This window comes from Pelobates fuscus, chromosome 2 (genome assembly GCF_036172605.1).
Source record: "Pelobates fuscus isolate aPelFus1 chromosome 2, aPelFus1.pri, whole genome shotgun sequence".
In the NCBI taxonomy this organism is placed as follows: Eukaryota; Metazoa; Chordata; class Amphibia; order Anura; family Pelobatidae; genus Pelobates; species Pelobates fuscus.
In genome coordinates, this window is record NC_086318.1 from 314,762,049 (window position 1) to 314,777,984 (window position 15,936).

Here is a 15,936-nt window from a genome sequence, read left to right on the forward strand (position 1 = left end):
TAACAGGCCAGGGCTTGACAAACTTCCTGCTTGAATATAGCTTAATCAGTCTGTGGCTCAGGCTAAGGATCACTCAATCACATTGACTCACCACTGCCCAAGGTTGGATTTCCTAATAGGTGTGGCTGGCACATGTCTGGGAGTGCATCTGTTTGGCTTTGTTGCTCTGCCAGTGATTGTGCCTCCAAGATAACACTGGAATACCTTTTGGATTAATTACTAACTACAAGCATTTTATGGATCCACAGGAAAGTAAAGAATATGTGTGGTCCATGGAATCAGAAATATCATAATGGTGCAATAGTGGAGATACTAACTACCTGGATAAAATATATTATCTTCCTTCACCAAACTAGTACTACAATACACTCCTAATCACTGTGCATTAAAGTGACCACTTGCAAACATTAAAACTGCTATAGATGTAGCTCCATCACCCCTATAAGGACATACATATCAGGACTGCACACCATTGGCCCTGCATCTGCTTATTCAATACTTCTCTTAATTATGGAAAGTGTTTTTGAAAAGCCAGAGGGCCATGGTTGTACTCTCCTGATCAGTGTTATCCAAAATAACAACAGAGAAGATGCATGATTTCTAGTGGAAAGATATAGTCATGGCAAACTATACAATATGTATTATGGGTGCAATTAAATTTCCAGGCTCTGTGTATCTGTTCCCCCACAGTCAATGATGTCACTTTTATTTCACAACAGCGTATTGTGTCAAAAGACACATGTTGCATAAATCTGTGCCTCTCTGTACCCACACTATAATATCAGCGCTGGTACCCAAAGAGTTCTTTGAGAACACTGGACATCACTGAAAGAATTGCCTTTTACTTACCAGAATCAGAGCAAGCAATTACAGTGCACACGTGTACTAACACATGATGGAGTATCTGGAGAATTAAAAGAATTTGACATTTATTGCATAGCCATGGTTAACACTCATGCAGCCATCACCACAACAATCCTTTTTACGTCATTCGGCTCTTTATCTTAAATGCCTGAAGGAGCCTAGAAAACGGGTAACACAATCTGATTTGTTTTTTCCCCATCAGCTGCGTTTATTTTCACCGTAATTGTGCTAGGCAGAGTGTGATTTGGCAGTTAAAATCAAATGTACAATTAAACTAGAACACCACTAATTCACATTATAGTGTTCATTCACCATTAGATGCTAACACATCAGTACTGCACTATTATGTTACAACATATCAGTGAATCACTATTATAGTGTCACAGATCATTCATTCAACGTTATACTGTTATATATTAGTAATGCACTATTAGACTGTCACACGTCACCAATGCACCATTGGACTTCTAAACACCAGTAACAAACCTTTATAGTGCCATCATACTACACTGTTTGCATGCTTAGATGTGCGACTTGGCAGAGAAAAGTCTGTCTTATACAATATTTATTTTCTTTCATTTGTTGTCACTAATGCGCCATTATACAGCCACATGCCACTAATTCATGCCACACATCACTAGCACCGCATTAGTCTTCTAAGCATCACTAATTATACTGGCAAACCACACTACAATTACAATTGTGCTGGTAGACTGCAGTTCGTCATTATTGCATTTGATTGTCACTCATCTATTATTAACACAAAAGGTCACCTTACTCCTGGTATGGCATAATAATAGAAAGACAATACAAATAACTGTGCTCATGACATTTTATTATATCCATGGTTTGTAAAATGAGATATTGGCTGACAATATGCATTAGGAATATTTTGTGAAGTCCCTTGCTTGTGGCTTATTAGACTGTGCTGGTTGATACAAGACCTTTTCTTTGACTTCTTAGCTCTGATGTTTATTCAATAAACATTTGGGTTTATTATCTGAATAGCTTTTCTTTGTTGACTTTGATGATAAAAAGAATCTCCAATTCGGGTAATTTAGAGTTTTTCCAGCACTACTCTTTTAGTTTCGCAAATCCAAACTTGCCAAAACACTAATTACCCAGTTCTGCTGAATTTTCGACTCAATGCAACTCACTCAGGCTGATTCAGTTTTAGCAGCAACAAAGAGTTTATTTTAGCAGTATGACGCAGTTCATAGATGATGCGGAGGACAGTGAAGTATTATAATCAGAAATAAATCCGCCTGCCTGTTTGGCGGATAAACAAAAAGTTTGACATTTTTTTGATTATTGGGTTTTTTGGGGGGTTAAAATTTTGACTTTTACAAAACGTATTGAATTTTGTTTTTTGTGTTTTTTTTTCCCCAACTGCTAGTGTTTGCTATGGGAATGGCAAACATAATCGTGTTAACATAAGGTCAAAACACAGACATAACAATTGTCAAGGTCAAGGAGAGCAAACACATATTAAATATTTATAAGACTGCTAGAATTCCCATGCAGACTATAATAGACAGCTACAACACCAGCTAGTTATTCCTTTTAAAATGTAGCAGTGCTGTGAGTGGAAGATAAGCAATGTGCACTGGGCATTCATGAAGTTTTATTTTTAATAAATATGCCGTAGAAGCAGAATTGGCAGTATCGTCTCACCATTTCATCTTTCCTAGGTCAATAAAATGAGTTGGGTAATAATTACATGAATATTCTAACAAGGTTTTTCACTGAAGTGATAATTCAAAGTGAATTTCAAATTTAAGGCCAAAGTCGCTGAACTGGAATCACAGCTGAATTTGAGATTTTTTCCGGTTTTGCAATTTTGACCTTAAAGGAGCACTATAGTGCCAGGAAAACAAACTCGTTTGTTTCATTAGGTCTCCCCCACCCTCAGGGCGCCTTAAAACCCATTCAGCCACTAACCTCTCTCCATCCCCTGCCGATGTCAGATCTGAATGCGCATGCGCGGCAATAGCCGCACGCGCATTCAAAGAACTCATAGGAAAGCATTACTTAATGCTTTCCTATGGACATCCAGCATCTTCTCACTGTGATTTTCACAGTGAGAATCGCAGAAGCGCCTCTATCGGCTGTCAGTGAGACAGCCACTAGAGGCTGGATTAACCCTCAGTGAAACATGGCAGTTTCTCTGAAACTGTTATGTTTCCAGCTGCAGGGCTAAAACTAGAGGGGCCTGGCACCCAGACCACTTCATTGAGCTGATGTGTTCTGGGTGCCTATAGTGGTCCTCTTACTTTGAGATTTAAAGTTGAATTTCTTCTATAGTGAATAACCGTGTTAGATGTATCTTAAAACTAGTAAGAGCTAACTGTTCTCTTAAATAATGTTATATTATTATTGCTTGAAAAATGTAATTGTATCAATAGCATCTGAATAAGTTGCACAATTATGATTGGGCCAATCTCTGTAACATTAAAGGGAGATGTCTCTTCCCAGGATTTTTTTATATTATACATGCTCATCCCTGTATTTTTTAAATAAGTGTTGTGAGATGTTTGAAAAATTAACTTTAGAAATCTACTCCAGTTTACAGTTGTAATTAAAATGATTAAACACACATTGAAAAATCAGGTTTATTTTAAAATTTTACAGACTTTCAGCTGTTTGCAATGAACAAATTAAACAAAAACAACTGAAATAGCTCAACACAATGAATGATTCAAGTGGTTTCCCCAAATTCAACTGAAATTGCAACTAATAATGACTTCTCTAGTCTTAAAGAGGGCCAACCAGCAAAAGGATAAGACGTGTAAATGTGGAGCTCCGTAAGGAAACTGGAACAAACTACCACGAATAGGGCAAACAGACTCCATTCCAGTGGCCCAAACCACGTTCCCACCCCAGAGACCGTTATGGGGTGCAAACAAAAGAAATCCCTCCCGCCAGAAACGTGCAAAGAAGCCGACATTAGGCTCCCATTCGAGAGGCCTACACCGCCGGCTCCAATCAAGATGGTGCTGGAGGTGCGCACTGAGGAGGAAGCCTCGGAGGACTCTCTAGATGACAGAGCGAGCCTCTCCTCACCACCCACGGGGGCCCAAGACCGGGACTCGGAATTTTTGAAGGCGGATATCAAGGAAACATGGAGGGAGATGGGGGCACTCCAGGCAAGAATTAAAAAGGTAGAAGGTAGAGAGGGAGATAGGGATCGCACCCTTCAAGCCACCCAAGACCAAATGCAAGACCTCTCACAACAGGTCCAAAACCTAAAAAGAACCGTCACAGCGATAGAAGCAAGGCACAGGAAGCGGAATGTCTGCCTGCGGGGCATACCAGAAAGCATCAATGGGGATGACCTGCTGCCATTCGTGCGGAAATGAATAGCCACAATTGGCGTCAAAGGAGACGCCAATCCAAGCGCACTGCTTACAGCATTCCGAATCTGGAAAGCGGCAGCCGCCCCGGACAACACACTCAGAGACACTATAGTTGTGACCAGGGATGTGGCGGTGCGAACCGCAATACTTTCCCGCTCAAGAGAAATGCATACAATAAGATTTGAGGAGCACACAGTGGCCATATATACGGGGACATTCCCTTTGCAGCACTAACAATGCGGAGGCAACTGGCACCAATCGCTAAACAGCTCCAAGAGGCAATGATCCGCTACAGATGGGGAACTGACGGCTCACTACAGGTACAGAAGGGGGACCAGACCCTCACCCTAACTCCGGCGGATAGCCAAGACGCTTTCCTCCAACAACTGAACCCTACCACAGAGACGCTACCCAGAACAGAAGCGGGGAAACGAGGGCTAAACAAGCACACAGAAGCGATCCAACACAGATAAAGCTGAAACAGAACCTGCCTGATACCCCCCACGTACTAACTGCCACCCACATAGGTTACACTTTACACCAACACTTAGAAGATAATCACTTCCTCCCCCCACTACCCTATAGCCATCCCCTCAAGAGGAGACCATATATCCAACACCCCATAAGCTCGCAGCTGTAAGGCAACCCAACATGTAGCAGAGTAGTAGTATTATCCACGGTAGCTCCGCTGGCAGACAGAATAAAGCAGGTACAAAGCAGGCAAAATCCAGGTAGCGTAGTTACGATCCCTTTCTCCCAAGAACTAGACGACACATAGCTTGGAGGTCAACTGAGGTTTTTAATCACAGGGCACAGTATTTATGTGGTTACAAATGTAAGGAGTTTCCCGAGTCACAATGCAGGGTTTTTCCAGTAGGGGACTACATGGGGTCTGAGTTTTACAGACAGAATACCCATCATACACTGCTGTACCAAGGAGATAATTAACCCAGAATGCATTGCTAATGGGATTATCCCTTGGTACAGAGAAATACAGTATTCATATTAAAATCCATAACCGACATAATATTCATGCTAGGCAGCTACTAAACCCTTTATTACATAGCTGGGACCTGGGCGCACAGTTAAGGGAACTTGCGCTCCGATCCTAGCACAAATAACCAAACGCGGTTCATTTTGCCGTATCAGGACCACTTATCCTCAAACGATTGGGTTAACTAAGGAAATGAAAGTCCCGAAAACGGAAAACTCCCGAACGGCTCGGAAGTCAGACGGGGCTTGTGTTGCCGAGTAGCCGAATTTAGTTCCAGGCACTCGACGACAAAACCCCGCTGGCTTTCCGCAAACAAAGATGGCCGCCGCCTTGTGTTCGGTACACGAATGGCGGCCACCCGCAACAGACCGCAAACAACACAGATACATTGTTGCAAAGTACCTAATTGGAGACACACGACCTGCTATGGGTGGTCTCCCATTCGGTACTTTGCTTATTCCACGAACAGTGCGGTGATTCACTGTTCGTGGATAACCAGACTTAACATTAGCGGTATTCGTGTGCTGTAACACACGAATGCTGCATACATTACACAATACGGTTAACAGCAAAAGCAATATACAATTCGGTGAACTATGCAGTTCTGTTCTATAAGTGGCTAGATTTGCCACACAACAGTTATAGTCATAGTATGAGGTTCGCTAGGGAGTTATTAGGTTTTACCACTGTTTAGCACTGTACATATATCTCCACACTAGCAGCAGATAGCCAACCTTGTGTCAAACCCCAGAAAGATGGTGTCACAGTGAACAACGGACATACTGATCAACCAAAGGCTCTGTCATGCTTAAATGTATACATGGAACCAGATGTAATTTTGTTGAGTTGTAAAACTCTAATATAATACAAATGTAAAAAAAATAAAAATATTCAAGAATCTCCCACAACAGCACAAATATGCAATATTCTATTTTTTGTTGCACCAGGTGTACTTGGAACACTTGAAATACCTGTACTGGCTAGGGGTTTCTTGAATGTCAGGTTTGACTGCATGTGAGAAATAAGGCTAACTCAAAATTATGGTCCACAAAGGTAAGAGAAGTGATCATCGCCCTTCAAAAACAGGGAACAGGATACAAAAAGATAGTAATGGCACTAAATGTCCCTAGAGACACCGTTGGAAGCAAAGTTCACAAGTTCAAAGTTGAAGGGAACAGTGCAAAAGACCACTGACTGTAAAAGACCTGCAGCAAGACTTAGTGGCAACAGGCACTAAGGTTTCAGTGAGCACAGTAAGACGCATACAAAACGCAAAAGGTTTCTATGCTAGAACTCAAAAACATACACCACTATTGACCTAAAAGCACAAGGTCATTATGGTCAAAATACTAGTTTGGGGATTCTGTTCTGTGGAGTGATGAACCAAACTTGAACTTTTCAGCCCAATGGATCAGCAGTATGTCTGGAAGAAAAAGAATGAAGCATACACTGAAAAGAACACTCTGCCTACAGTTAAGCATGGCGGTGGCTCGGTGATGCTCCGGGGCTGCTTTGCATCCTCTGGCACTAGAAGCTTGCACTCTGCAGCTTGTGGAAGGCAACATGGATTAATTGGTGTGCAAAGAAATCCTAGGAGAAAACATAATGCCGTCTGTGGGAAAGCTAAAGCTTGAGCTTCATTGGACCGTTCAACAAGACAATGATCCCAAGCATACCTCAAATTTCACCAAGGCTTGGTTGCAGAAGAAGTCCTGGAAAATTGTACAGTGGCCATCACAGTCACCTGACTTGAACCCCATTGACAATTTCTGATGGGATTTGAAGAAGACAGTTGCAGCACACTAAGCCAAGAATATTACGGAACTGGGGCCCATTTTTAACATTCCTAAGGAACACTGACACAAGCTGGTGTCTGGCTATGCATCTCAATTGCAGCAGGTCATAATAGCAATGGCTGCTCTACTAAGTACTAAAGATGCTTGCCATGAAGGGGTTAAATCATTTTGAGACTGGAGAAGTCATTATAAGTTGCATTTTCAGTTTAATTTGGGGAAACCACTTGGAACCTTTTTTGTGTAGAGCTATTTCAATTGCTTTTGTTTGATTTGTTCATTGCCAACAGCTGAAAATATGTGAATTGGGACAATAATTCTGATTTTCAGGTTACTTCATCTTCTCCGTCTGTCAATAATTTTTTAGAACTGTCCTTTGCACCTGGCAGTCATCACAGAGAAAACCTACAGAGAAGAGGAGAAACTAAACAATGTTATATTTCTCTTCCTCTAATGCAATGTTTGCAGTGGATGTGATTTTGTTGTCATTTTGTTAAATCTTTAAAGGAACACTCAAGGCACCATAACAACTTAACCAAAATGAAGTAGTTATGATGCCTGAAGGTCCACAGTGCCGGTTGACTTTAGGGATAAGACCCACTCCCGATTCAGGACTTGGTGCATTAGTGTTTACCAGATCACAATTATCTCCCCTATCATGCTGACAGCACATTTCAGTTTGAATAGAATAATGCTTGTTACTCTTTTCCTATGGCCCTCAAAGCACGAGATCCCTGTAGGAGAGTTCTCCTGCTGGAGCCTGTCGATCATTCCTCGTTCTATAGAACTGGACTAAATCAATTGTTATAGTAGGCTGCAAATGCTTTAACGAAGTGGAAGTAGCTTGGCAAACCATACTTCAGTTGTGAAAGAAATTCAGGGACCCTTTGTTAATTGTAACATAATATATCACAGGTAGGCAATCTTTTGGTGTGCCAGAGTGATATGTTGAAGTTTAGTGGAATGTTGGCTTTCTTTTTTCAAATTAACATGTGTGTATAATGGAGAAATCTGCAAATGTGCATAGATGGGCTTCTTGTGCTATTGTGTGTGTTACATGTGTTATCTGTTAGTGATTTTTGTAACTGTGTGGTATATCACATAGTCACAATGATCTCTTGTGCTCTGAGACTGAGTTACTCAGAAATGTCAGATCGGGAGGGTACCATTGCACTACGGAGGGGAATTTGGGAGATCCTCTGCTGTCCCCAGTAGACCCATTTAGGTTAAGCTGCTTTGTAAATACCTCTGTAAGGTATTCTAAATAACATCTTTAGAGTTTAGTGCCACAGATGAGATCCGCAAAGGATGGCTATGAAAAAAACAACATCCTGTGAAAAATGGTATGAATCTCAAACAGGCCTAAGGGCCTGATACAGTGGCCCTTACAAAAGAACAATGTTTATTTTCCACATTGTGTACAGTGATGTCATTGGTGTTAATAATAATCAGATAAGGCGGGTGAATACCCCACTCTAAACTCCTGTCTCTTTACGTTGTCAGATTATTGGTTTGATTGTTAAATTCAGAAATATTGGAGAATATGCAATAACGCCCTGGACCTTACCTGGAACAACAGGAATAGGATGTTTAATAGAATAGAATATATCTAAGTAGTTTATGTGATACTTTATTGCAAAAATGCATCGTGAACTCCCAGGTCTGGTGCATATAATGTTTTTTCTCCCTAAATTGTAATGAAAAAATACATATTTATGGTACCTCATCTGTTGCCCAGCCTCAAAACATATTAGATTGCATCCACATGTCCCGTTTCATTTTTATTTCTGCTTATGATGATTTTCAAAACAATATCTCTAAAATGTTGAAACCACACAATTTCCTGTCATATTCACTAAGTATATTGATACAAAGGAATTATCAAGGTTATCAAAATAAGTAAATTTTCCCTATGACATACGGTAATTAAATTATCTAATGTGTACAATTTGCAGATGTGAGCAACAATTCTAGTACGTTTAATCTGCAGCCAATTTTTGTTTAAAATTAAACCTTCCATTAAAATGTTCTGATAAGCAAACTGCCTGGGGTTTTATATTTGAAGAAATAGTTTGCGGTAGAACTTCATAAGTTTATCTGTGTTCCTTTTGGGTTTGATTAGTAAGCAGCAAATGTGCCATGAATCAGACTGCTTGCACGCAGAATATTTTCTTGCAATTCTGTAGATACTATTCTCTTTTGTACATTTTCTGGTCGTTTGGCTAGCACATTACATAAATAGCTTGCAAACGATACTGCGTCAGTTTTCTCATGACTGGTTATCACAACTTGTGATGGTTAGTTTTTACTGGTAATAAAATAACATATCATCTGATCTGACTAAGAGATTTTAAAGCAAACCTGTAATGTAATTTTTTTTTTACTTACCTCACCGCTGTTCCAGCCAAGCCATGTCTTCATCTTTGTGGGTGTTATTCTTTCATCCTTTGCTCCTCCAGTATCTTCAATGGTTTGCACTGCTCATGGCAGGGCTAGCCAGAGCTAGCTAGGAAGCTATCTTAGCAACCACAGTGCATGCGCAGAAGGACTACATGAGAGAGGTATTTTATGCTTACCCTTGGCAGTCAATTCTTCTTGACTTACAAGGAGAAAAAATATTTTTAAATGTGTACTTGCACAATATATTGACAGAATGCTATTCTATTTCAAAAAACATAAATTATAGGATGCATGCACACCTCTCAACTTCCTGAGTTGGGGTGTGTGAGCAGAGTCATCAGGAGGCATTGCCAGTGAAGTGAGCCGCATCACTAGCGACACCCACAATGGGTGGGGGACACGTGAAAAAGAAGTGGGTCGGCCACCTGACAGGTAGCCTGGCCAGCTCCCAGCTATCAGGACCATGCCCACTTCACAGCACAAGTGAGTCTAATAATATGCTCGCCCACAGACACTTCCGCAGATGCCGGACACCTGGGAACTAAAGCAGGGCGGCGGGACAGCACCCAACAGAGGGACATTTGGGAGGCATGGGCATGTTAGGTATCCTTCAATTCCTCTCTTTCTGGATAACTATAAATCCAATGATTACCTCAATTATTATTTGTGTGTTGCCATTAATTAATTAGAAACATGGAATAATGTCTCCTTAACCGTATAGTTGCTTTGTTGTAATACCACAATATCTGCTAGTTCACTAAATAAGTAGCCACTGTTTTAAAGGGACACTATAGTCACCTGAACAACTTTAGCTTAATGAAGCAGTTTTGGTGTATAGAACATGCCCCTGCAGCCTCACTGCTCAATCCTCTGCCATTTAGGAGTTAAATCCCTTTGTTTATGAACCCTAGTCACACCTCCCTGCATGTGACTTGCACAGCCTTCCATAAACACTTCCTGTAAAGAGAGCCCTATTTAGGCTTTCTTTATTGCAAGTTCTGTTTAATTAAGATTTTCTTATCCCCTGCTATGTTAATAGCTTGCTAGACCCTGCAAGAGCCTCCTGTATGTGATTAAAGTTCAATTTAGAGATTGATATACAATTATTTAAGGTAAATTACATCTGTTTGAAAGTGAAACCAGTTTTTTTTTCATGCAGGCTCTGTCAATCATAGCCAGGGGAGTTGTGGCTAGGGCTGCATAAACAGAAACAAAGTGATTTAACTCCTCAATGACAGTGAATTGAGCAGTGAAATTGCAGGGGAATGATCAATACACTAAAACTGCTTTATTTAGCTAAAGTAATTTAGGTGACTATAGTGTTCCTTTAATTAACTTCTTTTCATCCTATAGGATTAGAGTGGCAATGAGAATGCAAATAGACCACATTTATCTTTTAGCGAATCAGATCAAAATAGAAAATGTAGTCAAAAAGCATCCGTAGACTCTGGCTGTTCTTAATTCAGGTCTTTGTGACCTTCACGCTCAGTGACCTAGACTTTCTTCTTCAAGTCATTTATTTGGCATATCTTAACAGAGAAACATATCGGCTAGATCAACTTTGTCCTTTAATACTGGTTTATGTGGCTTAGGTACTTTTTTATGGCATCCATAGTTTTGGTTGGAGTTAGAGGTAAATCCATTGCTAGAAACTCATGAGTGATTTCATTGTTCACATTCGTTTTAGAGAAGGTTTAGATCCGTGGAGCACTGCCAGAGAGCTAAGCCGAGCAAGCTTAAGCAGATGGAAGGCTTGATTCCAGAAACAATGCAACCAAAAAGCAGAATATTGATACAGAGCAGCAACTGCATGAAATAAATCTAAAACATACAATTTAACCTCTTCAAGACTGAGGTTTTCCCAATTTCTGTGTTAATACTCAAAACAATTTTAGGATTTATTAAAGGATTTATTCCACTGTAATCTCACACTTTTTAATGTAAGGAACACAATGAGCTATCATAAGCTCTACAGGCGTGCCAAAGCGCCTTCCCAGATTAAGTATTCAATTTGGGTGCCCACCGCCTTCCCTAGTGCTGGTGCTCCTAGAAGGAGCTTACATTAGCTTCACTGAGCTAAACCTTCCAATGAAGGGCCAACTCATTGGCTCAGAGTGGCAGTTTGAGCATGACCCTGCAGTGTTTGATCAAGCATACTATATCTATTCATACTTTGTGTCTGGTATAAATAAAAAAATAAAAATAAAATAAACAAAGGAACATTCTATTAACCACTATAGCTCAGTGATCTCTGCTAAGCAGAGATCACTGAGCTATAGTGTTTTCGTCAGCCCAATGGTCTCAAGTTTGATAAAAAATCATATTAAATATGCAGAAATATAAATTCTGTATTATCAAGGAGTAGGAAAAGCTCTTTTTTTGTCAAACTGTTCCAAAACTGTTGACAAAAAAAAAAAAATCAGGGGCTGTTGCAGTACCCATAGATTCTTGGTCACATACCCACTGCACTGAGCCATAGTGGTTATGTTACTTAGATTGCAAATAATGATTGAAACATGGAAGGTTTAACTTGATGATGTTTTTTTTTTTTAGTCCTGATTTTGTGAGTGTCTTTTACATCTAGGAGTGCGATCAATATCTAGCAACTAAAAGTATGTAAAATTTGCTATGCTGGAACTGTCTGTTTAAAACTGCTACACAAAAGTATATATTTTAAGAAACTAGGCAGCCCAGCATATTATATTAAGGGACAATTTGACATATTATATGTTTTTCATTTGTACAGATAACATTGTAGTTTTGCTATGACAATTATAAATTTCACTTTGTATCCATATTCCCTGTGTACAGCAATATTTTGACAGGTTAATTACTGTCACCATTGGAGCAGAATAGTCACCTCCTACTGAAAAAAGCAACATCATGGTATATAGCTTGTCAAAAAAGCAGGGCTGGTGCAAGGACTTTTGCCCCCTAGACAAACAAAAATTTGCCGCCCTCCCCATCGCAATGCCCCACCCATATGATCTGCCATATGAGCGAACGTCAGTTCTGCACACAGTGTCTTTTCTCTAAAAAGGCAGTGTGTTTACATTAAAAAGCCTGCAGGCACAGGCTATAGACACCAGAACCACTACATCAAGCTGTAGATGGATCTGGTGACTATAGTGGCCCTTTAATGTGAGGTAAATTAGGGATTAGTGCCACTAATAATATACTGGTTTGCCTACTTACCACCAGCTGAGGACAAGAGGATGATGATGGGCGCAGGCTGCAGTCTGGCTCCACTGGTCTGGTGTTAAAATAGGCTCTATGGAGGCAGTGCTCACAAAAACAACGAACAGGAAGCATCTCCATTTTTTGTGGCCCCCTTACACAGATCACGGTCTGGGCCCCCAGTGCCTGACCGTGAGTATTCCTACAAGACCTTCCCATAAGCCTGATGCCTACAAGACCCACCCATGAGTTTGCTCACAGGGAGTGGAGTGTATGTGTGTAGGGGATGTGTTATGTGTTATTGTAGAGGATGTAATGTGTGTGTGGGTTCTTATGGAATGTAATGAATAGGGATACCAGTTTGTGTAAAAAAATGTAGTGGGTGTGTATAGGGGATGCAGTGTGTGTTTCTGTGTGTGTGTAAGGGATGCATTATGGGAATCTGTGTTTGTATGTATAAGAGATGCAAGGTGTGTTTCTGTGTATGTAACGTAATGCAGTGTGTGTGTGTAAAAGATGCATTAAGAGAAGCTGTGTGTGTGTGTGTAAGGGATGCATTGTGTGCTTCTGTGTATGTGTGCAAGGGCTGCATTGTGTGTGTGTAAGGGATGCATTGTGTGTGTAATGGATGCATTGTGTGTTTTTGTGTGTGTAAGGGAAGAATGGTATGTTTCTGCGTGAGTGTAGGATGCATTGTATATTTCAGTGTGTGTGTGAGTAGGGATGCATTCTGTGCATGAGTGTTTCTGTGTCTGTGTAAGGATGCATTGTGTATGTGTGTAGTGTGAAAGAGAGGGCTTGTGGGGTAGGATAGGGGCTGAGAGGGTAGCAGCTCTTTATTTTTATTATTATATTTATTTTGTTAAAGTAATAATTTTGTATATTTTTCTTTACGTTTTGTGTCTCCCCTTTACACTCCCCTTTAGTGTATCTCTTACAAACCCCTTTGCGTGTCTTACTCCCCCAAGCCCCTTTGTGTCTTACTTTTCCCAGCTTGGTGTATCTCTTTTCCCCCAAGCCCTCTCTGTGTGTCTCCCTGAAAGGCGACTCTGTGTGTCTCTCTCCTGAGCACCTTAGTGGTCTCTCCGTCTCTACTCCTCTCCCTCCCTTCCAGTGTCCCTTAGTGGTCTCTCCTCCTCTCCCTCCCCCCAGGGTCCCTTAGTGGTCTCTCCTCCTCTTCCTCCCCCTAGTGTCCCTCAGTGCTCTCTCCAACCCCCTCCTTAGTGTCCCTTAGTGGTCTCTCTTCCCCCTCAGTGTTCCTCAGTGGTCTCTCCTCCTCTCCCTCCCCCTGTGTCCTTTAGTTGTCTCTCCCACTCTTTTGGACTGAATTGCTAGGCCTGTGTCTCATTTTGGTGGACCATCAGGCCCCCAAACATTTTTACGTTTTAAGTACTGGCTGTCAAAAGTTAGTGGGATAAAATAAAAGACTGGGGAAGGAGAAGTAATGGGAAGGAAAAAGTTCCTTTAAAAGTTAATATCTTGAGTTAGGACGGCATGACGTAGGACGTGGGACGTCAGCCGGAAGTGAGGTGTTGCGTGAGCGTGGATGTGGCGTGTGGGGAGAGTAAACTAGAGGAGTGGCGGCGTTCTCTAACTGAGGTCTAACTGAGGTGTCTGAAAAACTTTACAACCCCGAGAGGTAACGACCGAGGAACGTTCCTGGCAATACTAAGCATAAGGTACGCCTCTGGCACGATCAGAGGAACAACGGCGCATAATCCGAGGTACCTGCCAACAATCATCTTAATACCGCCAGGTACCGGCTAATGAGATTGCCCTATTACACCAAATCTAAGGTATGAGCTGATATTTGACTCTTTGATGAAGTAAAAGGTCTTATAATCGATTAAGGTAAGACCCTATTTGGATTTAAAGAAAAGCTCGTCTTTTTGGGGGGAAAAACAGATAAGATAAGGAGGACTAATTAAAGAGACTAAAGAGACTAAAGAGAGGAAGGGAAAGACGGTGGGGGAGTCTGGGATAGAGGAGAAGGGGGGAAAGGGACAGGAAAGCAAGGGAGAAAGATATAAAGGAGGATCCCAAATCCCAAATCAAAAGACAATGGCCCCCAGGAAAGAGAAACAGGTGGAATCAGATAAATCTGATAAATCAAAAACCATAAACACCTTTTACTCCCCAAAATCACACAATCCCCCACCAAAACAAACAAGATTATCAATTACACCAGAGGACTCCCTGCTCCAAACCAATATAGAAGCAGGGAGTGCAATACCACAAAAAACATGCTCACAAGAAAGTATGATAGAAGCATTGGATAATCTGTATTGTAAGATTAAACAAGACCTCCAAGTAACATCAACTGAACTCAAAAATGAAGTAATAGAAATAAAAGAGAAATTAGAAAACCAAAATCAAAGTTTCATAAAATTGCAAGATGAAATCCAAACGCTTCAGGTAAAAGTTAATATCTTTGCAGCCATATACAGTCCTATATTATGTGCCACTCGATTCTGTCTCTCATTAGCTCAGAGCAAAGGATGTATCTTTTTCATTTAGGAAGAAGCTGCCAGTGTGACATATACACAGCCCAACAAAGTTGAAGTGGATCAGAAAGAGGGGTATTTTATTATTATTATTACTAGTATATGTTCATTAATGCTATACTGTAAAACGTAGCAGAGCCATGCTCAAGCTGACATTCTGAGTCAATAAGCTGGCAAATTAATTAATGACAAATATCTCAGCCAATCTAATGCTTCACGTTTGGTAAGTCTTGGTGGTGTACGCACTAGGCCTATCAAATGTCAGCATCTGCTCATAGATGTGCATCATACATAAGATTGAAGGATCACAACAGGAAGTACCTCTAGTGGCTGGCAGAGTTACGTTTTTTTGTAGAACAGGAAGTGCATACACTTCTGAGACTTAATATGCAGTCTCTAAGGCCTAGACCCACATTAGGCTAGAGCAGTGGTTTCCAAACCAGTCCTGTAGGCACACCTACCAGTCCAGGAATTTGGAATTACCCAGTTGTCAAGGTGTTTTTTTTTCTTTCTAAAAGCACATTGGACACAACTGGATAATAATCCATAAGTCCTGCACTGGTAGGTGTGCCTTGAGGACTGGTTTGGAAACCACTGGACTAGAATGTCCTTTTAACATGCATGTGCACTTACACGATAGTTAACAAAATTATATTATTTACATGAATCCAGAGTTTCTGTTCCTTATTCCTACACACTCAATTCTCTGTTGGCCGTACTAGTTCAAGTTAGGAGTGTGGTACTCCAGTATTAGTAGACTACCAGATCAAGAGCTATGGAGATCATAACCACAGGGATACAAGCCAGGGTTAAAATTAAAATGACAAAAAATGCCACTTTGCTAGGAA

General features: G+C 40.8%; 1 protein-coding gene across 1 annotated transcript in view; it reads left to right on the top strand.

The window, feature by feature from the left end:
* Window positions 1-15,936, top strand: part of METTL24 (methyltransferase like 24) — a 110,971-nt gene that overhangs the window by 1,027 nt on the left and 94,008 nt on the right. The window lies entirely within an intron of this gene.